Source organism: Haliaeetus albicilla, chromosome 18, assembly GCF_947461875.1.
Source record: "Haliaeetus albicilla chromosome 18, bHalAlb1.1, whole genome shotgun sequence".
Taxonomy (NCBI): domain Eukaryota; kingdom Metazoa; phylum Chordata; class Aves; order Accipitriformes; family Accipitridae; genus Haliaeetus; species Haliaeetus albicilla.
Genome location: NC_091500.1, coordinates 20,134,354 through 20,159,328, shown reverse-complemented (window position 1 = coordinate 20,159,328; position 24,975 = coordinate 20,134,354). Strand labels below are relative to the sequence as shown.

Sequence of the window (24,975 nt, the reverse complement as noted above, 5' to 3'; positions counted from 1 at the left end):
AAAATTAAGATATTTTCACTGACAGTAGGAAGACTGGTGATTCTGAACACAAAAGAGCAATTAGAGGAGTCAATCTGAATACAATTTCTGGAAGCCTCAGAAGCATACTCTGCTATGTGGTACTGGCAGTATTGCTTTGAATCTGCTTGTTCTGCTCTTTGAGTAAGCTATACTTATGACTGCTAAAAAAATGAATTTCAAGTTAACCACATTTTACTGAATTCAGCAAGAAATGCAGGTATAGGAAAAGGGTGTTCCATATCAGTTTTTTAAACAGAACAAATACAGCACAGTTTTCACAAAATAAAGATTTATTAACCATAACAAACAACATATAAAATGACAAGTAAGAAGTGCAGGGTGCATGAATCATTAACATATGTCCACTCTCGTCATATGCCCTTATTTTCCACTGGAGTTGGCTGCAATTAACACTGTGGCAATCTGTGCTGGCTCTTGGGCAGGTAGGAGGTAAAGAAAGAAGGTATATGGGATGAGACCTGCTCCGCAGAGCTATCTATGAAGCACAGTGGCTGCTGCAGTGAAATGACTGGGTGTTTTGTTCCATACTGCTTTGCAGTGCCTGCATTTGCTAAATCAGGATGCTCCGTCTTCAAGGTAAACTATTCAAGTGTGTCTTTTCTCCAGTGTGTTGTGTCACGAAGGCCAAAGAGACCTATGGAAAAGATCTACCCTTTTCTTCCTTTTCTTTCTTCTAATCATCATCTGCTCCTTCTCAGCCAAGGTCACTGATAAGCAACAACAAAACAAAAAAGTCATTGTTAGATTGGAAACATCACAAATAAAAATCTCCATCCTTTTCCTACATGTATTTTTTCTCATAAAATATGAAATGGGTCAGCCTCATGGTGGGCAGTTCAGAAAGTCCATCAATGATGGCTACTTTATCACCTTTTGAAGAGCTGGCATACAAGGTATGGACTACCACATATACCAGCTGTAAAAACAAGGCAGTAACTATGACTGAACAGGCAATGATCTGTTCATAAAGTGCAGAGACCCCTGAGAAGGTTATTCAGAGCAGCTGGAGTTCACCTAGACACGTTACCAGCTTTTTTGCAACAAGCACTTCTCCTGAGCTGATAAAGGTGAGGCAGTAACACACTGTAAAAGGAGAAGTAAAACAGGCCTTCCTAGACACTCACTCTCAAAGTTTAAAGAATACATGCTGAAAAATGCTCACAGTGTCCTGAAGGTAAAAGGGGATGTTCATGCAAAGATCAACCTGAAAATCCATGAATGGAAATGGATAGCTGCTATTGTTTAACTCGGTGAGCAGGTTCTCTGAACCAAAACCAAAATGTCTCTCCTTCCCTGAATAAAAAATAAATGTTTTGAATTTGGTTTCCTCTCAGACAGCAAGGGACTGCTTGAAGTTTCATACTACATGTCTACGTTTTATTCACAGAAAACACAGTTTTGGCGACCAGTTACAAGACTGCTTGCAAACAGTCTTGTGTTTCCCATCTGTTTTAATGGCATACTAAGGTATCTGTTTCAATGCCATTGGTTTTGCTCCTGCATGCAAAGAACTGATATTTAGTCACAAAAATTCTACATGTCCACATACATTTATGTATATTTAGCACACATTTATGAATATTGGGTGTGGTCTATTTTTTTTTTTTTTAACTTAAAATTGACAGTGCATATAGGGAGCGTTTTTAAAATAAAGTGGCTATCTGAAAGGCATTTTCTCTGTTCCCTGTCCCCTTATAATTAGACACTATTCTAAGAGAGGGATGGAAGAATTGAAGAGAAGGGATGAGTTCTTAGGGCTGTGAAAGGAAGTTTAAAAAAAAAAAAAAGACAAAGAAAAGACAGACTAGCAGAAGTAGCATATGCAAATAAACCTACCTGAGCTTCCTTTGCCTTTCCAGCTGTCTTTGGGTTCATGAAGTACTCCTAACTTCCATCCAAGTACTCCTCCTGACTCCTCTGTGTACCCCTCTTCAATAAGCTTCTTGTCCATATCCATTTCTGAGGTTCTTTTTCTTCTCTTTTTTGAGGTCATATGTCCAATGGTCATGGAGTTCTAATTTTCTTTAGCATCAAATTCTGTATACTGGTCAAAAGAACCTCATCTTTTCCACAGGCAGCTTCCTTTTCATCAAATGTTTAATTCTTTTTCCCTGCCGCGGCATCGTTACTCATTCATCTCATCACAGCCTCTGCATCTTTTATTTACAATGTCCAAACATCACCTCAGTTCTTGTGAGAATGCTGCAGCCTGGCCTGAGCCTACTATCCCTGAGGACTGAAGTACGCTACTTTCCTGGAACACAGAGGTCCAGTAACACCACACAGAGTAACACCCTTAAGCTTAGGTAGATCTGAACACCCAGAGTATTTTAAAAGGTTGAGAAAAATGTTTTTTCATCACTGGATGTGATGAAATATGGAATTTGATGAAAACTGGAGTTTGAGATTGGGAGCAGACTGGTCACAGCCAAAGGGTCAGAGGATTATGAAATTCTTGATGAACTTAGTAAATTTGTTTCTCTTAGTAAATAAATAACATACCACCTGTGCAGGCATCTTACCACTGACGGAACAGACAACATTTTCTCTGCGTGAATAGATAGTTTAACTTGACCTGCTTAAACTCTGCGTGCTTCCTGGCAAGACATGGAATGGACTTTGTGTGTGCACATGCTGAACAAACACAAGCATTACTTTGTAGTGTCAACTCCAAGCCCAAGGAGTTTGTTTTTGTGGATTTTTAAATCGAACTATGCTGCATGACCAAGACACTGCAGAAATACCATTCTGAATTCATAACAACTTGTCTTAGACACACCATACCACTATAAAGATACACAGAAAATAAAAAGCCCTGCACTCAACCTTATAATTTTCTATGACGTAACAGTTTTATTTCTTTCTAAATATGCACATACCCAAAAAACAATCCTGAATATTTATACATGGGACATGACAGCCACGATGTATGCAAAGTTGTTATAAACGTAGTTTCATATTTAAACGTGGGCCTTTTCTTCTTCAGACAACAGAGGGACTGCTAGTATCTCTGAAAATGTTACTAAACCAAATCACCAGTGCTGAAAATTAAGACATTTGATTTAACAACTAATTCTGGGGAAGGTGATAAGAAATAAAGGGATGAGCCACTGACTCACAGTGTCACAAGAGGTCTGGGGAACCCCTTTCAAGGGTATTCCTTACGCGAGAGAATGCCCTGCTGCAGCACTGGAAGGAATGCCAGAGCACCTACTCCAAGAGAAAGAACAATCAGTCCCTACAGTTTATCCTCATAACAAACCTTGGATATCTTCTCTTTCCGCATTTTGGCTATTTTATTTGAACCAAGGAACTGTTCAGCAAGTGACAAAGATGGACTAGGTTAAATGCTGTAACATGGTACTTATTCACACCACATTAGGCAGAGGAACACTAAAATTAGGCATAAAATTTTATTCCCTTGGTAGTATCCTCCCGTATTGGCTAGAGACAAGAGGAGAAAAGGGAATTTCCCTTGGAAAAATAAAGCAAGCTTTTGATATGTAATATAAATATCGTGGCATTACACCTTTCAAGTAAGTATGATCATTGCTATCCGGGGGGGGGCAGGTGAAACATCACCAGAGAGACTGGGAAAAAAATTAGCCATTCAGTGAGCAGCCTAAAGGCTCTTTTGAATGCTTACTATACTCTCCTTTACATTCTGGCTGTAAACAACCTTATGAATTACAAAAACATAAGAAAGTGAGGAGATGTTTTCTTTTGATTTTACTGGAGCCGCATGAGAAATATGTTTGGCCTATCACTCTACAAAAAGATATTACAGGCCTGATCCAAAGCTCATTGCTGTCTTTCCTTTGGGGTCAGGAGCACGCTCATGAAAAGTAGGAATGAAACAGCAGACTTCTTAAAACCTATCATGAAAATAATTTTTTAAAAATTGCTGCTTTGCACTGATTCTCTTCACCACTGCACATACTGATGGACAGCACTTGCTGGGTTCAGACTGAAACAGCTGAAGTTATGCCAAGTGAACATACATCCGTAGTATACCATGCCCTTTTTAATCAACTTCCTGATTAAAAAAATGCCATGCTGACATTAAGGTATGAGAGATGTAGACTTTTAATACTTTACAAAATAATAGACCCCGATGCTGGTTTGGTTGAAAATCTGTGACCTTACAGATGTTTATGAGTTTGCCTGGTGCAGAGCTACAATCAATTTGGTTATGATGGACCCTCAAGATGATACATAAAATTTATCCTGAAGGAAGCTGGATTCTGAAACCAATTGCCCAGATGCATTAGGCAGGTGGGAGTTTCAGCAAACCAAAGGGTCTACTGGCAGACGCAACACTGATTTCTTAACGTTTACAACCTATCAGACAGTTCTATACCAGACCTGATTTGATGGATCCTTATGGGGCGCGCTGCAGCCCTTGGTTATTTCCACAACCAAGTTGGCTAGTTTCGCTACTTGGTGACTGTGTTCCACATCTGCAGCTTCAGTGCAAACATACTGAACTACTACATACACTGCAAATCTGATCTGAGATCGGATTTTAAATCCAATCTAATAATAATGTTTACTGTTTTCCTCACTAAAAGTATGATCCCTTTTAAGGGATCAAAAATCCTATTGTGGTTTTTGTCTGTCTCCACATCCTACTCCCCCTCCCAACACAAGACGTTCCCCCTTCACTTCAGTTTCATTATGTTTGCTGCTTTTTCCTCTACGGCTAAAATAGGCAGAGTGGTTCTAATCAAAGCAAAATACTGTGAAGGATTCTAAAGAGATAATCTTTGTCAACAGCCTACAAAATCTTTGATTTGCTCTCCTTGTGACTTTTTAATCTAGGATATGTGGAGAAGATGATGCTATTTGGTCTGCACCCATTTTCATTCCATAGAAATCTGGCTGCACTTCTGTTTAAAACATCACTGATAATCTTATTAGGATTTCTCATCACTCCTATTGTGGAGAAGGAAAAGGTCAGTAAGTAATCTACAGCCATAAAGTTTTCTTGTACTATAGTATCAAGAACTTCACATCTTTACTGAAAGTTGATCAACATGATGCAAACATTTATCAAGTTCAGGTAAATTGATATTAAATTCATAATTTCCATGAGTATATTCAGTGTTGTATACGTATTTAATATCAAAGTACTTTTCCACCACTGAATCTCTCAACAGAACAATGACTGTGCTCAGTTGATCAAGAAATAGGTTCTAACACAGAGAACTTTGTTTTATATATGTGCTTGTGCAGTGCACTTAAAAAGAAATGCCCATACTGATCTCTCATGGAAATGCTGATGGGTGGGAATTATATTTTCATTCTTTTGGAGTCCACATAAAAGCCTGACTCGTGCAGGAGAACAGTTTTCAAAACAGTACCTTTTTTGCCATTCAAATGGCAAAGTTTCTATGCCTAGCTAATAAATTGCCGCATATGTGTATGCATGTATATGTATGTAATCAAAATACTCTTTTGCATATCTTACTCATCTGTTCAACACAAAAGTTAAACAAAATAGAAAAGAACAGAAAAAAAGAGACCCTCAGAAATTGTTCTTAACAAATCTTGAGAAAGAATACACCTCTGAATACACTGAAGTAGCTCCTCTTCTTTCTTAATTGTCTTTGTCTCCAAACACACAGTTGCTCAATTCTATAATATGTAAGATACAAGACTGTAGAGTAAAACAACAAAGTCATACTATGAACTAAGAACTACTACGATAAAACTGATGCCCTTTTTGAAAATGTGGGCATATAACTGGGTATTTGAATCTAAAACAAAGAAACCACTGCAAATGTTTAACTATTGCCCTTGTTGGTTAAAATAATGGAGGGGGGGGAGGAACAGTCACTCTCCAGAAAGTTCAGGCTGTAAAATACATACAAAATTGAATCTAGTCTTAGATTAGTTTAAAATGTACCGAATTCTGCATTTACTCATTGTAATCGTTTACTCTTCTCTTTGTTTCACTTGATAAACCAATGTAGTTTTCAGAAAAAAATAATAATTACTTTTCTTCCCAGTGAAAAATCCTGGTTTATTGCATAGTCTTACATCATTCTGTATTTCTAATGTTAGGAGTGTTATGTTGCCTTCTCAATTGTTTTTAAATGTGTCATATTGCAAACAAGTATAAACAAACATATATATTCACCAGACCAAACCACAGCAACCAAGTTTAACCTTATCATTCCAAACTTGAAGAACCTTGATAAATCATCAGGAGTACCTGCTAACTGCCTACTAAGGGTTAACAATTTGTTCCAATATTTTTTTGTTTGTTTGTTTGTTTGCAGAGTGACATGACAAAGACTTCTATTTGTTTGGTAATTTTTGAAAATAAAACTATCACACAAAACTGAAATGTCAACTGGAAAAAAAAAAAGGAGAAAGGTAAAAACTAAACATCGCTGGGAACTGTATGCTGTTGTTCTTCAAAACAACATAATTAAAGGTGACAAAACCCCCACACCTCTCAAATTAAAGCAAATCATACATTAAACTGGTTTACAATAGTCACTAGAACTATGTAAAGACAATTAAAAGATAATAATTTCTACTTAACCCCAACCTTAACTGCAGTTTCAAAATTAGGTCAGTTAAAATGAAAATCACCATTTTTAAGGAGATTAGGAATCATAAAATTGGATAAAAACATTCCTAAATGACCACACGAAAAAAAGCAAATGTAACTAAATGTTAAAGCCCCCCATATTTTATACACAGCATCAGAATTATATAAGAAATGCCTATCAATGGATGCTCTGTTCGAGAAGTGGGATTCCAGTCTGACTCAGTGTTATTATCTGGCAACGAAATATGTAATTCAAAGATAGCTTGTTTATTTTCTTCTTTTGTTTTCTCCTTTCAATAAAGAAGCCTTTATAAGGACACATATATAACGGAGATATTTGGAGCTGAGAGAATCACTAGTAATTTGTCAATCAATAACTTCAGGTTTTAGCATTACTGGTGAGTTTGTGTTAAATAAGCATTTTTTTCCTTTCAGCCAAGAAAACGCATACCACACCAATCAAAACTAATCACATCTGGGCTTTCATTGAAACAGCAGTTGCTAATTTTACAGGTCTGCCCACATCGTTCTAGAAAATAGGAAGCAGAAATCTGACATTTCCAGCAGTCGTTATTAAAACAACAACCACTGAGAGCTCGATCCCGTTTCCACTGGAAGCAATGTCAAACTCCCCGTTGACTTCAGGGAGAGCAGGATCGAGCCCTGAGCTGCTCAGCCTCCTCCAGCTCTGTGCACAGGAGATGTGTTGAGGAGCTGGGGTGGGAGAAGAGGAGAAGTACAAACCCCAGCTATTCCTTTGTTAACTGCCCGAAGAGTTGAACTTTCCATCACTTTGTGAACAACAGCAAAGTGCCCTGCAAACAACAACGGTGATAAAAGGACATATTTACCTTGAGGGAATAGCAAAGGGAAAGCCGTAGAATTGCAAAACAAAGTAGTCCAAATGAATTATCTACGCGTGCAGTCCAAACGTGCGCCTTCAAGTAGGCCACAGTCTGTCAAGCAGTCGTCTCGGCACCAGCCACCCTGCCTTCCATCTTACGAGATTCACCCAGAAAACTGACAGACCTGCTCCACGACAACAAAACTCTCCTAATGCTTTTGAACGCCCACCATTTGTTCTCCATTCATCCAATCAACTTTCCACTGCACATCTTCTCCTGCGACTGAGGCTCAGAGCAGGATCCCTTCTCATCTGTATGCTAATTATTTTGCCACATGGACAAAAGTAATAATGCTTTCAGACAGGAAACCAACGGGCCCGAAGTCGAAGGCAGAAATTAATAAGTTGCCACCACTGAACGCTGAGAAGGTGGGCATGCGTGCAGCTCCGTGGCTGACGGATCAGCTGTAACCTCCATTTAAGAGCAGCAGAGAGGCGACGGGCTGGAGGAAGCAGCCTCGGCAGCGTAGCATGCATCAAGCCCAAGTTCCCTCAGAGACCACATTACTGCAGCAGAACAGCATCCGTAGCAGATTGCCGACTTACCCCGCCTCAGCCCGCGTCCTTTAAGCAGCGCGACGCGCATCCATTTCCCCGGCCCCGCCGCGCGGGTGCAGCTGCCCGCCGCGGCCGCGCACGCCCAGCCCCCGCCGGCGCGGCAGGAGGCGGGCAGGGCTGGGGCCGCGCTCCGCGCCCTCCCCGGCACCCCGGGCCGGGCTCCCCGGCGGCGTGGGGCGCCGCGGCGGCGCTGTATTCCACCGAATAGAGGGGAAAGCAGAAACGCCGCAGCCGCCCGCCAGGGGAGACCGCTCGAAATACTCCCCGGCCGCTGCTGCTAGCGTAAAATGGTGTCTCCGTTAGAGAACGCCCCCGCCCCCCCCCAAAAAAGGGAGAGAGAGAAACAATAATTGGGCACCTAGATGTATCTTTAGGAGAAAATCATGCCTTGGAGACCATCGTTGTTTTGCCACTGGGGTACCACTCCAGGGCTTATAGAGTTAATTCAGCTGGGCTCCTGAAGCCTCGCTTATTTTACCTGCTCACACCATCTTCTCCCCTTTGAAACAAAAGAAATGAACTATTTCCAGAGGAAGAGACTAGCAGCCTTCCACCATTAGCAACTCGCGCGGCTCAGCTTTATGTGATCAACAGCCCAAACATAAACAAGGGCTCGCGGGCAAAGAAGGGCCAGATTTGCACGGGCCCATCAACTGCGTTTTCCCCAGCAATCTGACGCGGATATCGCGGCTCCTGCTGCCTCCGCTTAGCCGGGGAGCGCGTTACTAAACGTGTCGCACAGACAATAACTGGGAAGAGGCACCTCACCGCCTCGCAACGCCGCTGCGGAGGCTTTCCTCCGGCGTGCGCCCGCCCCCGGGCAGCCTCCCTGCGGGGCTCGTCCCCGGGCAGCCGGATGCCGCGGCGACGGGAGCGGCTCGCCAGCGGGGAGTCACTTCGTTTAAACCCGTCCCCGAAATGTCATTTCGGGAGCCGCGTGACAGGCTGCGATCTCTACGCGGAGGCGGCGGCACCCCCCTGCACTGGCACGGCTCCGCACGCCCCCGCGGACTCAGCCCTGCCGTGGCCCGGACCCTGCCCCGGGCCCCGCCGCGCCTCCCGCCGGCTCCCCGGCGCTGCCCCGCAGAAGCCCGCCCTCAGCGTCCATTCCCGCAGGCAGGCTGCCTTTCCTAGGGAGGACCCTGGCTAGCGCACACGTGCAGCCTATATGCCCTCCCTATACACCCAGGAGCGCGCCTGCCGGTTTCGTTGCCCTCCTTATTGCCATTGTGCTGCTGCAGCCCCCTCCTCCCCGCATCCCTCCCTCCCTCTCCCCCTCCTTCCCTCCCTCGCTCCCTCCCCGCCGCGGCTCGCCCTGCGCGGTGATGCTCGGTGCGGGCAGCCCCGCGGCTGGCAGGGCATCGCGGGCAGACCCCGCTGGCCGCGACAGAGGCAGGGGAGACTGACCCAAAAGTCACAAGGAACACCCTCCTCCAGCCCTGGGAGGTAATCCCTCCCGAGCCCGAGCCCGCTGCCTGACGTGTGGAGACCAGACATGTCGGTTACCGTAGAGGTTACCAGTCCCTTCCCATCTAGCCTTGCCAGGAATCACACTGCGCTCTGAAGGGAAGGCGAGTCTCCGCGTACCAGCCCTCGGCATCCCGAGCCATCGCAGCAGCTCCACAGCCGCACTCCGATGGCAGGAGAGGAGCTTTTGGGGGGAAGCCTGTCACAGGGATTCAGGGGAGAGCCAGCCTGCTGGGGAAGGGACTAACAATAGCAGAGCCCTCACCACTTCCACGCTTTTGGTGGAAAAAGCAGTGTTTCCCTCAGAAAGCAAAAAAAGGACTTGTGTGTCTCTTCCCCCGCCCCCCATCTCCACCTCGCTCGTGGTTTGGGTTTTTGTGTGTGTGTGTTTGGGGGGTTTTTTTCCTTAATTTTTCTCTGTCATCTCTGATTACATCTCCCCGCACTCGCAGGGCTCCCCCGAGGCCGAGGCGCGGAGCCCTCGGGAGCGGCGCCGCGGCCGCGCCGCAGGTGCGGGCGGGGAGCGCGGAGGGCGCCGCGCATGGCGGGGGGGGGAGTGAGGGGGGAGTTGGGGAGCGGGTCTGCGGGGAGGAAAGCCTCCTCGTAGCGGGGAAGGAGAGCTACCATGTTTGTGTCGTAGCGAGGGCATGTCAGTTTGGGTTTTTTCCACCCAAATCAATGTAGCCTGAGAAGCACAGGCACACCTGGAGATGAAAGGGCCCAGTTGTAAGTGTACAGGGGCACCTGCACCCCTACAGAGGAATCTCATCCTTTTCTAACGCAAGGTTTGCATGCAGAATCTTTGGGTAGCTGTATTCACGTTTCAAAAATCAAGGCTTGTCTCTTCCCTCTGCTAAAGCTAACCTCCTTATGTTAGATCCTGGCTAGCCTTAGTAAGATGGTGAAGGCGACTATGTGGCACACATATTAAGGCAGGTGTTTTCAAACTTTGTGAAGGCGATTTAGCTGGAAAAAAACTCATCATCTTGTCCAGCCTTCAGGATGACACAACGAAATGGCCCGGTGCTTCTCCCACTGAAGACGAAAACAAGACTTGCTTTAATCGGGGCAGAATGTATATAAATCCCGTTGGTGAGAGTTAAGGGGGGGGGGGGAGAACTGCATAAATTAGAAACATTTACAAAAAGACCAGTGTGAAAAAAAATTTGGGAGACTGGTGATTCATTGGCCTAATTATCCTCCATAAGACATTAGGGTATGGGTTTAATGTTGTGGGTTGGATTCTCCCTCCCCCAGCCTGTGTCTCGTCAACGCGCATTATCCATGGGGAAAAGGAGATGCAGGTCATGTTTAAGCAGCGTTAATGAGAGCACAGTATTTTTCCTGAAGGTTAAGTTAGCCAGGTTAGCAAATTTCAGGTAAAGTATGCTTGAAAACCTTCCATTTATTTTACTTTCTGGCTGGTAGCAGTTTCTAACGAGACTTGAAACATTAGACAAACACAGAAAGCAGAATTCAAGCATCAGACGAACCCACTACTGTCAATAAGGGACTACAATTTCAGCTTGACAGGAGTATTACAAGAATATACCCGCTAACGAGCAGCCTTAATTGGCCTGCATATTGTGGCTGTCACTGTTAAAACCTGTTCCTATACAGTCCTATTTTATACATCCTTTAAACGTATAGTTCTCTAAAGCAGTTAAGGAGACAATACTTTACTCACTGGGCTTTTGATTTTGGGTGGGAAAGAAATGGGAAGAAAAGGAAATGAAAAGAAAATAGGAAACCCTGTTAAGAATATGGTATCAGTGACTGAAAAACTACGCGGAAGTCAAACGTATAGTAAAAAAAGCAACAGACTTTTTTGGTTTCAGTGCACTTTGTCAGTTCTGAACGTAATTATTATTTACCCATAGACTGCAATGGCTGCAGAAGTTTCACTGACATTTACTAGACTCAAATCTTTTAAAATGTAGTATGTTCTTTAACAGATCCCACCTTTTCCTCAGCAGGACACTTTCGTCTTAAAAGCATTTTTAATTTAGTGATTTGCAGGAGTTCACTGCTGGTCCTGGCAAATCCTTCACACAATAGAGTTTAATGTGTGGCTTCAGTTTCCAGTACAGGGTCATGCTCATAAAGAATACAAATGAAAGAGAAGATATTTTTTAAAAAAAGTTACTGCGCATGTGCAATTGGCAGTTATTAAATGATAACAATGTAACTTCTAGATAATAAAAGTCAAAATACCAAATAGGGCAGAGCAGATGATGCCCTAATGCTATGTAAAGTGCCTTACTTTAAAGAAGTTATTCCAAGTCTGATTTAAAACCGCCTAACCTGCAAACTTGAATATAAAATCCTGCTTCAGCTGAAGACTGCAGAAGTCATTTATATGTATAATGAAACCTTAAAAAGATCTTCCAGATCAAGTTTCAATCGATAAAATGCTTCCTATTGTCAAACTCCGGAAAACGGGGATTTGCAGTGCAGACGCAGGAAAGACCCTAGGCACAATAGTGCTGGCAAAGGCAAACGTAATTCTGAGGTGGTGAGCTGGGTAGGTTGTTTCTTTGCACAAAGAGAAGATAAATTAAAGCATTTAGCTCAACAAAGCACTCTTTTACTAGGAAGGAAAAGTCTGGCTAAGTATGGCAACACCTGTAATGTCCCTCACGTTCCGAGAGTTAAATTGCACGGCTGCAAGGAACTGCTGTTTAAACTGCACTGCCCCGTGGATCTCCCCGAGAAAACAAAACGCACGCCAAGACAGCTCTTGAAAGAAAAGAAAGGAAGAAGTATTTAAATGCAGAGATTCGATGCTTTACCACAGCCATCTTCACACCGCCTAATTAGAAGGCATAAAGCCTCTCCCGCTTTTACCTCACTGAGCAGAGTCATTAGGGTGATGAAAGCGAGTCGTTTCCCCGCTGCCGGTACGCGGGAGGGAGGGAGGGAAGCCGGGCGGCGCGGCGGTAATTGCTGCCGGCGGCGGACAGCTCCCGGTGCTGAAAGGCGCGGGCCGGCCCCGCGGGCACCGCGCCGCGGCCCGCCGCCTCTGAACCGGCACCGGCACCGGCACCGGCACCGGCACCGGCACCGGCACCGGCACCGCCGCGCCGCGGGGGGCGGCAAGGGCTCGGGCTGAATAGCGCTGGCTGCAGAACAATGGCAGCCAGCTCCAAATCCTGCTATAATCACGTTAATGAGATTAATCAGTGAATTAGCAGCAGTCAAATGTCAGGGTGGCAAGGAGGAATCCAACCAAGCTCGGCAATTAACTTTTGGGGCGGCAGGGGAAGGCGACCGGCTGGGTTATCTGTTAGGCTTTTCTCGAAGTTTACCAGGGTTTATTCACCAGCCTTTGGAAGATGCTGACAATTCAAGTGGAGGGGGGAGGAGGGGATGAGACGGAGACCTCAACCTTTGCGTGCTGCACGACAGCCTGCTAATACACAGCATCCCGCTACTTCCCGCTGAAGTCCATTGAGGAAACTGGTGCCGTTTCAAACCACCCACCCCAGCCGCCAGAGCTGCTGCACTGTGCTGAACTCTGAGTGTGAAATTAGTTCTGTGATCTAACTTCCACCGCAAATTCCAACAGGCATGATAAATATGGCGGATGCCAAAGAAGCATTAAATCTTATTCCTTTTTAAAAATCTACAAGAAAGATACTCTTTCTGAAATCAGAGGGGTAGGGGAAAAGAGTACCCTTTAAACAACTATCAGCAAGAGGTTATCACGACAAGTTAATGCTAGATCTGTTGCAGAGTGTTTTCTAAAACAAACAAACAAAAAAAAGAGAGGCATTTTAATCAAGTAATTTAGGGTAAGTTACTTAACATAGACAAGTCAGAGATCTGGTCACTAGCTGACCTCAATAAAAGTGAAACTTCTCTCCACCTGAAATTTAGCACCCACGACCATTTCTCGGTTGCAAGTACGAAATATAAAGAGATTCCCCGTAGATTATAATTAAAATCCAAATGTATTTATTTGCAAGAAAGAGAGTACTGCACATCTCCTTGTCTACCTTTAAAAGGAGTATCGTCAACCATGCAAAGCATTTGTCATGTTAAAACTCTACTTTTCTGCACACACTACTTCTGCATAAAACAAATAAACGTTTTAAAAAAAAAACCTCTTTGCCAAGATAAGGCTGTGCACGTTGTTCAGTACTCAGAAGAAAACGGCATGCTTCTGTTCCACTGAGTTTAATCTTTGTTAGTGACAAATAAAAGAAGCAAACCTGTGTAACGTCTCTTCCATAACAGACTAAGTCGTTTCTTTTTTACTAATATAAGTCGTTTTCTTTTATACTCTTCAGTTACTTTTTAGCACTAAATTAATAAAGATTAACACATTTGCACTAAATGTACATGGACTCGTCACACTTATCTGAACTATTTTAAAACTGAAGTATAGACTATGACGTTTTCAGAGAGTTAACTGAATTAAGCATCCCTTATTTACAAAGCTTTTTCTCTTTAAAGAAAAACTATTACAGATACGAAACATTTAAGACAATGTTCTTTCAAAATGCTACTCTTACATGAGTGTTCCCCTTTAAAGTACAAATCCACTGTTTTTAAACGTCGTTTTAGTGTGAAAACATAGTATCTTATAATCTTTTATTTAATTGCACTCGGCTGTCATTGAGCATTCCAATCTGTGAAGTTTTTGTCTCGGGTTCTCCATATCAAACAAGTACCGTCCAACATGCAGCAAGTTTATATAAACAACAACATGCTTAATGCATGCAACATTATGCGTTCTTATAGTAAACACACACTTTAGGATTTTTTATCAGCTATTCTACAGCCCAATACAATTTCGGCTGCACAGCAATATTGCCAGAAGAACTTGAAAAGAGCAAACAATGGACATTTAAGTACAAGCTACAGAACGACTGCAAAAATCACAATAATCTTTCCAGTTAGCTACAAGAATCAACCCCCACCCTGCACAAAACACAGCCCACACCTGCACCGTTAACCATTTACAAGTTAAACATAAGCAAGACATTTCAGCATGGTTAAGAAACACCCTGGCTTACTACAACTTTGAAAGGATGAGGAGGAAGAAGCATACCACAGAGACCCAGAAAAGGCTGCTTTTTTCTTCATTGAACACTGAAAAGATACCCCATGTTCCAGGGAATTAAAAAAATATATATATATTAAAATACACCCACCAACACTGAGTAAAAAAATCAGGGGGGCTTCAAGAAGACTGCAGGGAAAAAGCTCTCACTCTCTTTAGTGTGCAGAAGCTTAGGGGGAAAAAAATGTCGCCCTGGCAGGAATGACAAATGCAGTAGGATAGGCTAGCAGGCCTGAGGGATCTGTTTTACTTCCACATACATCCTCTAATGCACGCACTCCCACTCATCCTCTCGAGATGCCTTTTTTTTTCCTCCACTTTTTTTTTTTCACCAGCTCCAAATCCCCGGCATATGACCTTCTGTTAAATAGATAAAAAAAAATTTGCTTATCAGTCATGCAAATGAGGCTGAATTCATTTTCCACAACAGATGGCCTCATAGATAATGATGATGGAAGAGAGAAAATTGAATGTCTCTCACAAGGTGGTCATGGCAACCGAGAGCAGAATAATATCAATAATAAGCTCACTGCATAATAAGGTTGTCAATCCCACAAATCAAAGTCTCCAGCTAAATCAGGTATCCCACCCCCAGCTAGTTATCAGGTAAATAGAGAAATAGAGAGCGTCCTTTTTCTTTTTAAACGAGGAGCTGTGAAAAGAAATGGTAGCTCCAGCGATTCCAGGGTACAAGGGGAAGGAAGGAGCAGAAGAGATTTTGCTCCGCTAATTGCATTTTATTTAATGATTAGGGGAGGGGGGTGTTGGGTTTTTCCTCTTTTTTTTTTTTTTATTATTTCCACGGGGGTTTTATTTGTTAGAGGGGGGTTCTGGTTTGTTTTTTAATAGCGAGGCTGGTATTTTGAACTCGATCTGCAGCCGAAGCCTTGCCTCCCCTCCCTGTGTCTGATGTGGAGTGCTGCATTGATGCAATAGCAGCTCGCCTCAGGCTTCCACCTTGGCTCCCAGGGGGCCATCCCGCAAAATGAATCAGCAGCCATCCTGAGCAGACTGATTAAAATGAAAATGGCAAGGCACATGTCTGGGCGGAACTAGAGCTGAGCTGCGCTGCCTGTCTGGCAAGCATGCTCAATATAGCTTTTGCTAATAATGGCTTACCGCCTTTCGGTTTTTTAAAGGTATTACCGTCGCCCCTTCCCCCACCCCCTAAACAGAAAACGGTGCTGGGGGGTTCCCCCCCTTCGCTGTATACTGCTCACAGCTAGAGTTTGCCAGACTGAGATGCAGTGATTGTGAAAAGCCACACTTGCTTTGCAGGGATTTTCTTCGCAGATGTGCTGAAATATCAAGACAACATATTAACATGCCGCTATAAATTATTCCCAGATATTAGCTGGGAAAGAAACCTCAGAGGAAGAGGAAAGCTCAGTCACTACCAGAAACATCATTTTTTCCCCCGTTTTTACACCTCAGCTTGCAATGGCACCTTGTGCATTATGCATCACGAGAAAATGACTGCCACTAAACGCAGAGCAACTTCCTGGAGCTCTCTATGCACGGTGTTTGACAGACTCCGAGCTGCATTTCTAACACACCCCCCCCCCCATCTTCCCCAAGCAGACAACTGCTTGCATAGAGAAAGAGCCATTTAAAGCAGGCATGTCCTGCAGTCCTTTGATGAAATACATTTTGCGGACAGCTTCGGCGTGCAAAAACATCATCGAGAAAATATCGATCCATGCATGCACGGGATCTGAAACCCGGGCAGACTGTTGTTTTGTGAGGTGTGGGGATTGCTCTGCCCAGGGATTTTTATTGTTGGGTTTGGTGGGGGTTTTTTAAGCAAATGGCTCAGCGGCATATCTCTGGAAACCGGCATGTACGTGCTGTACGTATGCACATGCACCCCGATGTGCCTTCGGTTAATTCCTGGTTTAAAACCGCTGGGATTATTTTTTTTCCCCTGCCTTTTTCTCCCCCCTCCCCGCCCTGCACTCTAGCCCTGTTACTGCAGTGTGAACCAGAAATCAATAGGGCTGCTCTAATGGAGGTTCCAGCTGCAGTTGCCTGTGCAGACACACGCACACGCACACACACACACACGCACAGACACTGACGTCTGTGCAGCTTTCTCAGCCGATTGGGCACCACATCGGATGTTCTGTGGAGCAAAGAATAGGAATCATTTACAGTCTGCTAAAAAAAAAATGGTACCTTGCATTTCCCTGTCTCCAAGAGCGCCAGGCTGGGCTGGCCGCACCGGCGGGCTGCAGTGCGTGAGCGGGAGCAGCGCTCGGGGGACGGACGGGCAGTCACCGCGGGGTACCCGCTGTCACCCCGAGACCACCACAGAGGCTGCCGGGGCACAGAGCCCCGCAATTCATATGGGATGTTTTTCTAAGGTTACCAATTCATATCGTGAAAGATAAGAATGCGAACATAGGAAAACAGTCACGAAATATCAAAGCGGTTTAATTGATAGATTAGTAGAGCTCTTGTGCCCTTTGATGTGTTCGCAAGTATTTCTGAGCTCTGAAGAGTATTTTAATGAAAGCTTTATTTTTAAGGGCTTTGTTAGAAATTATGCACTGAACATTTAAAATTTCGATGTAAGTTGCTCGCTTGCTTCCCCTCCCTTCAATAGAAAAATATTTAATTTGTTGAAGATTAGCTTCAAGTTTAATTTCCTATAGTCTTGAAGTATTTTTATATATGTATTAATGTGTAAAGCTACTCCTTGTTAATAAAATATGTTGGGGGTTTTCCCCTTTTAAACAATAAAAGCCAGGCTCTGTTGGTTACCTGATGTTATAGCTGTTTATCTCTGAAACAAGAAACAACCCTGTTGGTGAGCATATAAAAAAATTCTAATTCTCTACTCCCAAGATAAGGTATTCCTGGGATCTGCAGCACTGCAGAACACCTCCCCCACCACCCTGTCAATGTATTTCAACTTCAGTGTATTGACAGCAACTGCCCCAGCCTGAGTCTGGCTCCAGTGAAGCATTTATATTCCTTCCACTCAGCCCTGTGGATCTTTGCAGGGCTCAGGATGCCAACCCAAGACCCACTCTGGAGAAATAAAGTCTGGGAAAATGAATGAATCATAAAGCCGTATTGCACGACAGAGTCACATCCCAGCCTGTGTTCTACAGCTCATTCTTACGCAAGCTTTTAAAAAAATGTGGTTTAAACCCTAAAAATGATGGCATGTGGCAGGGTACTAAGTAATGGGCTATAGGAAACGTTAGAACAAAAGGGGGCAGGAAGCACAGAAGTCCACCTCTCCTCAACATTAGCAATTACACCATCACAGTACCCCCTCCCCAAATATTTATCTAATCTCTGCTTTAATTATTTATACTAGTTGTTTTTTTTTTTCTGCTGTCCTTGGCAGTTTGGAGCACAAATTAACTGTTCTCCGTTTCTCTGTGTGGAGACTTTCTGCCTAAGGTTTTTTCCCTTCCTCCTGCCCAATCCTTATTAAGTTTTAACCCCTTTTGTACTGGACAGAAAGCTCAGGCTGTGCTAGTACTGTAATTGCTGTCCATTTAAAATGTCTATGCCTGCAAAAGCTACTAGGTATGTATATTCCCCAGCCTAGCAGCAGACTGTTTACAAGACTGATAAACATAGCATCATAGGCAAAAGTTAAAGCATGCAGTGCAACTACTGTCCTGGAATATGAAATTAGAGTCTGAACTCTAACCTATATGCTAAAATGTGTTTCTTTTGTATTCTTTTAGGAAGCAAGCAGATTTCCACGTAATGAAGCTGTTAGGGTGCTACTGCTTGGCTCATGCTGTATTTATTAATATCAGTGAAAATGAACAGTGGCAATTGCCCAGGGATAGAAAGCCCTTACAGTGCCACTAATCCTTACATTCCTTAATCTTCTCTATCTTTTCCTAACACTGGCATTTAGCATGCCCGGAAACCCCAGCCCAAGGCATTATGATAGCCACTAAGCCTGAGCATTTACTGAGTATATGTGCATTGGGTAACTACTTTTTCAGTCTGAAGTTGAGCAACCCTCTGGTAATTAATGGCTGGCTCCTACGAAATCTCCAGTTGGGAAGGGGCACCATGGGCTGGTTGGCTAACTAAGTTCTTTGCAAGGATTACCCAGAAAAGCTGGTGCTAACAAAGTGTTTAGCAGATACTGGCCATTCCAGTAGCTCAGTCCCCACCTCTACAGCCATGACAGTATCTGAAAAACAGTCCTTCCCAGTCCCTAAAGGCCTTGCCAATTTACTGATAATCTCTGCTATTTTCCCAATTCAGTGACTTTCGTTAAAGCAGCAGGTTAGTATTGACCATACCATATTCAGTAAGCGGGTGTAAAGATCACTTTCATGAGACTCAGAAGAACATCTTGCAAATACTGCTCTAGCACAGCACGGGGACATAGTAGAAAGTACACCTTAATAAAAATAAGTGGGCTTCACCCAGACAACTCAGACAAAACATAATACACATAAGGCTCAGAGGAAAAGAAATTATACTGTACCCAAACTAGTAATTCATGCACAAATGTGGCATAAATATTCTTCAGTATGTATAAAGTGGTGGCGCACTACTTTGTTCTTGCAGCTATAAAGTTTTTATACTGAAACTGCCTAGTGTCTGGTCCCCATGAACCACTAAGCAAAAAAATGTGTACATGAATGCATCCATATGTGCAGAAATGCCCTACAATATTGAATAACTGCTTGCTGTTAGCCCCCAAGCATCTCTTTTCCTCAAATACACTGTCCAAAATGTCAAAAGCCATTACAAATGGGGAAAGAAATCATAGGGATCAAACACCCAGTCCCAGACAAAATGCTGGTGGCTCCATATAAACACTTAGCCTGAGCATTCTCCATTTGGAGCCATATATATGAGGGAACCATTTTACTGTCTAGAGTGATAGGAACACTTAGCATTATTTTGTAAAGAAAGTACCTAAAATAGCAGGTATCTCAAGGATGACAGCTTCAGGATATTCACAATGCAGCTTTCATTTGAGTATGTAAGCAGTACTTCTGATATTTAGCAAAGGACTCTGACTAAATAGTATTTTCATCAGTGCCGCTGGCCTCATGCTCAAAATTACTGACCACGTCCTCAAAGTGTTTCCATGCAGGCATGTAGAGTTGCAAGCAAATTTTGCTCATGTTTCAAGCTGGCAGAATGCAAACTGTGTCTGGTCTGGAAGCCAGTCAGACACAGCCAAGATAATATAAGGCCTGCCACCTAGAAGAATAGGTTGAGTTAGGTGATGACTATGTGCACTCAGGATAGACAGAGTTCCAGTCCCATTAGATGTGGAAACTGCAAAATACTCATACATTTGAGTCAGCTGAAGAAAAATTATGGAAATAGGATAAAAATTGCAGGAAAGAGTTCTGAGCAGTAACGTGCCTTCATTTTTTCTCATTGGCTTCAGCAGAAAGGAGGAGCAGGCCCACAGAGATGTTAACAAATTGGAGAATTCAGAAAAAAAAAAACCAATAAAAAGAATTAAGGAAATGGAGGGAACATCTTATGGGAAAAGATTAAAAACTAAACCCACAGAATGCAAATATGAACTGAAAGAACAGCTATCTCAAGGATGATGGAAGGTCCAAAACTGCCAACAGGGAAAGTTAAAGGTACGTAAAAGGGATACCTCATACACACATATGAGAAGTCAGGGTAAGTTAAAATTGTCATAGTTGAATTCCTGTAGGGGGGATGACAAGGAGGCATTAAATATTGTGACAGTGTTCTTAGGAGAATAGTGCAAGGAAGTAAAAGTCATTTACAACTGGACCAAAGCAAGCACTGGAAATTACACTATAGGGAACAATCCTAAAATGGCAGGGGAGGGGTTTAAACAATGTAATAGGTCTTTTCAGCTTCTAATTTTCATGAATCCTAGTTATTATCAGTTGCTATCTCTATCTAAGTGATAGTCCCTACTGTAAACGCTTTTGACTAAATAGGAACCTATAAAGGGAATTAGAAATCTCAAATGGAGAAAAAAATGAGATAAACAAAACCCCTTACAGAATGCTTAGAATTTTTCCAGCTTAGAAGTGAAAATAAAAAAGAAAATAAATACATAAACTTAGCAGAAAGTAATTTTCTTCGTTATTTTACAAGATTAACAAGTTTAAGGCTTTCACAGTTCTTGAAAAGACTACAGTCCAAGGTGTGTGTTAAATACAGGGGAGACCTTTTCACAGGCCTGTACAAAACAGACATGCAGTTTTAATTTGAAAAACCTGCTATGTGCTTGTCAGACCTGCATGCTTTGCTTTTCCCAATGATGACCTGGGCATACAACCATGCTTAAATTCTTTGCTGAATCAGGACCTAAACTCCTATTGCTACTAATACTTCAGCAAAGGAGTAATTCTGTACTGATGAAAAGTCCTGCTGGCTACTCATATATATTTTTTTAATTATTTGCATTACTGCAGCAGTTCAAAGCTTAATCAAAGACTTGATAGGCACACAGGCAAAAGATGTGACCTGAATTTCTAAACATCTTAAAGAAGGTGACCAATTAAATAAAGGATAGCTAAAGAAAAGTTTCTGACAGAATTCTTGGACTCAACATTGAGATTAGAACTTATTTCATTGCTTCTACTATACTTCCCACAGTTGTTTATAACATGTTTTTTCCATGACCTGACTTAGGAGAACAGACCTCCTGCAATAAGTGTGCCTTCTAAGGGGATGTGAAGAAATTAAGGGAGAAAGAGCAGACTAGAACAGTATGGGGCATAAAACAGGTGTCATAGCAAAAAGGTTGCAGAGGAATGTATAGAGCAGGAAAAAGCCCATGAATTGTTTGTACAAGCTGCAGTTGAAAGCAGGATTCACTTCAAGGTTACAACATAGACATTTAGGTGGTTTAAGTCCCACTACAGTCCGTGGAGTCTAGTCAAGACAGTCAACATTGCTTGAAGGAAATTAAGGTGGTGAGATAGGATGTGTATACTTCAGAGAGAGATGAATGGCTCCCCAGGCTCCATCACATGTTTCTCCAATCTCATTTTGCTGTAAGAGGAACGAAGATGCTGAGTATGTGTTCAGGACACCTAAATTAGGAGAAAGATTCAGCTACAGAGCCTGAGAACTACATGTAGATGTTTTAATCTCACCATGAATATTACTTTTTCAAGCTGATTCACTTTTCTAAACAGAGGCATCTACTGCTATCTGACACACCCCAGCTTCCAGCTGCTGCTTCAGAGGGCACAGGTTTCCCTGTAGGTCTTCCTGGAAACTTCTGCCAGCCCTGTGCAATTATCTGACACAGGTGCCATTTTGAGACTGAATTAGGGCACAGCCCCTAATGTGGCTCCTAATGACTCTTTGCTAGGTATTTTTGTATTTCTTAATAAGGAATAAAAAAACAAAAGCTGAGAAGTTCTGCCATGTTTTGCATTTTTCTTTCGCTTTCTTTTTCGCCTATCTGAAATATCAATGGTTTTCTGCTCTCAGTAGAAAAACTACCATATTGCCAGGCTCGTTTTCATTAAAAAAACCCTGCTTAGTTCATACACTACCTTTCTTTTAGAACATTTACTGTTTAGTTACTAAGCTTAGATAAGTCTCAAAACTATTTAATACTACAAAAAATATTCAGAGGAAAAATATTCAGGAAACTTTAGTCAGGACACAGTATAACTCCATTGCCTTTATAAGCATAAGAACTACTTGATCCAGGACAGTCAATGCTTTAATATACGATTAGGCAAACATAAAACAGTAAAGGTATTGATCATTCCCCTGGCATATTATCCAAGGCTCAGCAGCCTGTGTTGTATGGATGTCCTAAGCCAAAGTTTGCATTGACACCATCACGCTCAACACCTCAGTTGATAGTCTTCCATAAGTCTGATCAATTTCTGTTTGAAATAATGCATTCTTTTCCTGTCGTATGCTTTTAATGCCAAAGGATTCTGCATGTGATTACGTAGTGAAATGTATTCATTATGTATTTCACAATGTCTTTTTGCTTCTTTTATACCTGATGTCTGATAATTTCACTGGGAATCTTCCCCTTCATTTATTGCATGGCCAAGCATTCCTGAGCCCGTTCTCCACACCCTTCATGCTTTCATAGATCATCAGTCACATATCTCCCCTTCCATTATCATCTCTGTGCCAAGCAGAGTAGTTCTGGCTGTGAAAGTTCTTGCACAGAAGCTCACTTCTGAACCTTACTGTTGATTTTTTTCCAATTTAGTTAATCTTTTTTTGAGATAAGATCACCAAACATGCATGCAAAACTCAAGATATGGATATGGTATATTTTTAGCTATACACACACACACAGATATATATGTATATGTATTGCACATGCATACACAGACATTCATACACTGCCAGAATATTTTCCATTTTATTGAATTCCTTAATGTGCCATTTTGTGGGGGCAGTTCTGGGCACAGCAGTACACACAGGCACACAAAAGGTCACGCCTTATTTATGATTGGATTTAATCCCATTTAGGTTACACAAGACAAAAACTGCCATCCCCAAACCATCCCATTAGCCATCATCTCATCCTAATAAAATCTCATCATCTTTAGACACTCACTGTTTGGTAAGAAAATTTCTCTCTTAAACAACAGCTAGAATTTTGATCATGCATAAAATTGTCAGATTAGAGTAGCTAAATGCCTTATTCCAAGTGAAACCACAGTGGGCTTCAGAAACTAGTTATGACTGGAAGGATCTGGTCCAGATGGCACGAGCCAAATATATTTAAGAAACCCTCTGTCTTCCCTCCTTATCCTCCCAACATGCAACTGCAACCATATTTTTAAAAAGAAGCAGCTACAGGAGGAAGAAGTGGTGCTCATCCTTACATGGCAACTTATTAACAAGGATATTTGTCCAGGGACTAAGGGGGCTAAGGGTACCCTTCTAGGTTTTGAATGTCAGAGAGCAAGACTCTAAAAGCCCAGGCCTCCAAACAGAGGTGCTGGGGAGTTTTAAGAAACACCAGGAATAAGTGGTGCTTTAAAACAGGCAGTCTGCCTCACTCATAATTGGGCACCAAAAGCTCTTTATACTCAGGTTGTATGAAGCCATACATGGAAACTGCAAGCAGAACCATGAGAACAGATGTATTCTGGGACACTCGAAAGTTACCTGTTGCTGATTCCAAAACTAGTAAACATCAGAGACAAAATTTAACTATATTATTTGTTGTTGTTGTTAAGAAGTTTGCTTATGCACACATATTTGAAAAAAAACCACAAACCTGAAATACTTTAATAACTCCACAAGAAGCATTATGAAGAGGTTGAAATAAACAGGAAGCAGGCATGCAAGCAGCATCAGTGATAATCTGCCACTTGATCCACCTTCTAATCTACATCTTTACCAGTCCTGTTCCCACGTCCTGCTCCTTACTTTGGTATCAGTTTGTCAGCCATTGTGCTGAACCTCAATAGCAGGCTGACTATAATATCAGGTTTTTAATGAATTGCTTCAGAAGAAGTAAAAAGAGAGTCTCCTCTCTCCTCTCCTCTCCTCTCCTCTCCTCTCCTCTCCTCTCCTCTCCTCTCCCACAGAAGAAGTTTGGCAAAAAAGGACTTGGGGTCTTGGTGGACAGCAAGTTGAGCACGAGTCAGCAGCATGCCTTTGAGGCAGTGAGGTTTATCTGCATACTGGGCTGTACGAGACAGAATATAACCAGCAGGGTGATGAAAATTATTATTCCCTTCTAATTGGGATGGCTGAGACTATATCTAGAGCAGTCCAGTTTGGGGGTCCACACTGCATGAAATACATCAATAAAACTGGAGCAAGTCCAGAGGAGGGCCACCAACTTACAGAGCTGCAACATGTAACATATGGGCAGGGGCTGAGAGAAGTGTGTGTGCTCAGCCTGGAGGAGAGATGGCTAAGGGGGGATTCAGCTGCTGTTTTCAACAACATTGTAGGTGGTTTACAGAAGACAGAATCAGACTCTTCTCAGAGGTGCAAAAATAGCATGGGAGGCAATGGTTACAAGTTGCAACAAGGGAAGTTCCCACTGACCATAAAGAAAACATTCTGCATCATGGGATCAGTCAGCCCTGGAAAGATTTCCCAAAAAGGCTCTGGGAGTTCCAGCTTTGGAGATATTCAAAACTTGATTGTGCAAGCCCTGAGCATGTTGCTCTAACCCTGAAGCTAGGCCAACTTTGAGCAGTGGGTAGAACCAGATAACCTCCAGAGATCCCTGCCAACCTAAATTGTTTGGTGATTCTAATAACATATTTAAAATTAAAGTCAAGGGCATTTTCAAAGTTAAGGTTCAATTTCCAGTTAAAAAGTCTTCATGTTAAGCTTCAGAAAGATGTACAACCATTTCTAACTCTAATGCACTTGCTAGATTACAGGCTAGTAGTAATAATGTGTGTGATATGAGAAAAAAAA

At 42.6% G+C, this 24,975-nt stretch overlaps 1 protein-coding gene across 15 annotated transcripts in view; it reads right to left on the bottom strand.

The window, feature by feature from the left end:
• The window catches only part of MYT1L (myelin transcription factor 1 like), a 314,756-nt gene extending 299,850 nt beyond the window's left edge, over positions 1–14,906 (bottom strand). For 4 of the 15 annotated variants that reach the window (XM_069805875.1, XM_069805887.1, XM_069805882.1 and 1 more), the window contains exon 1: positions 7,456–8,351. The gene's annotated coding sequence lies outside the window, so the exon portion shown is untranslated. The other 11 variants (XM_069805888.1, XM_069805889.1, XM_069805890.1 and 8 more) reach the window with 6 other exon arrangements.
• Positions 14,907–24,975: the final 10,069 nt, after the last annotated feature.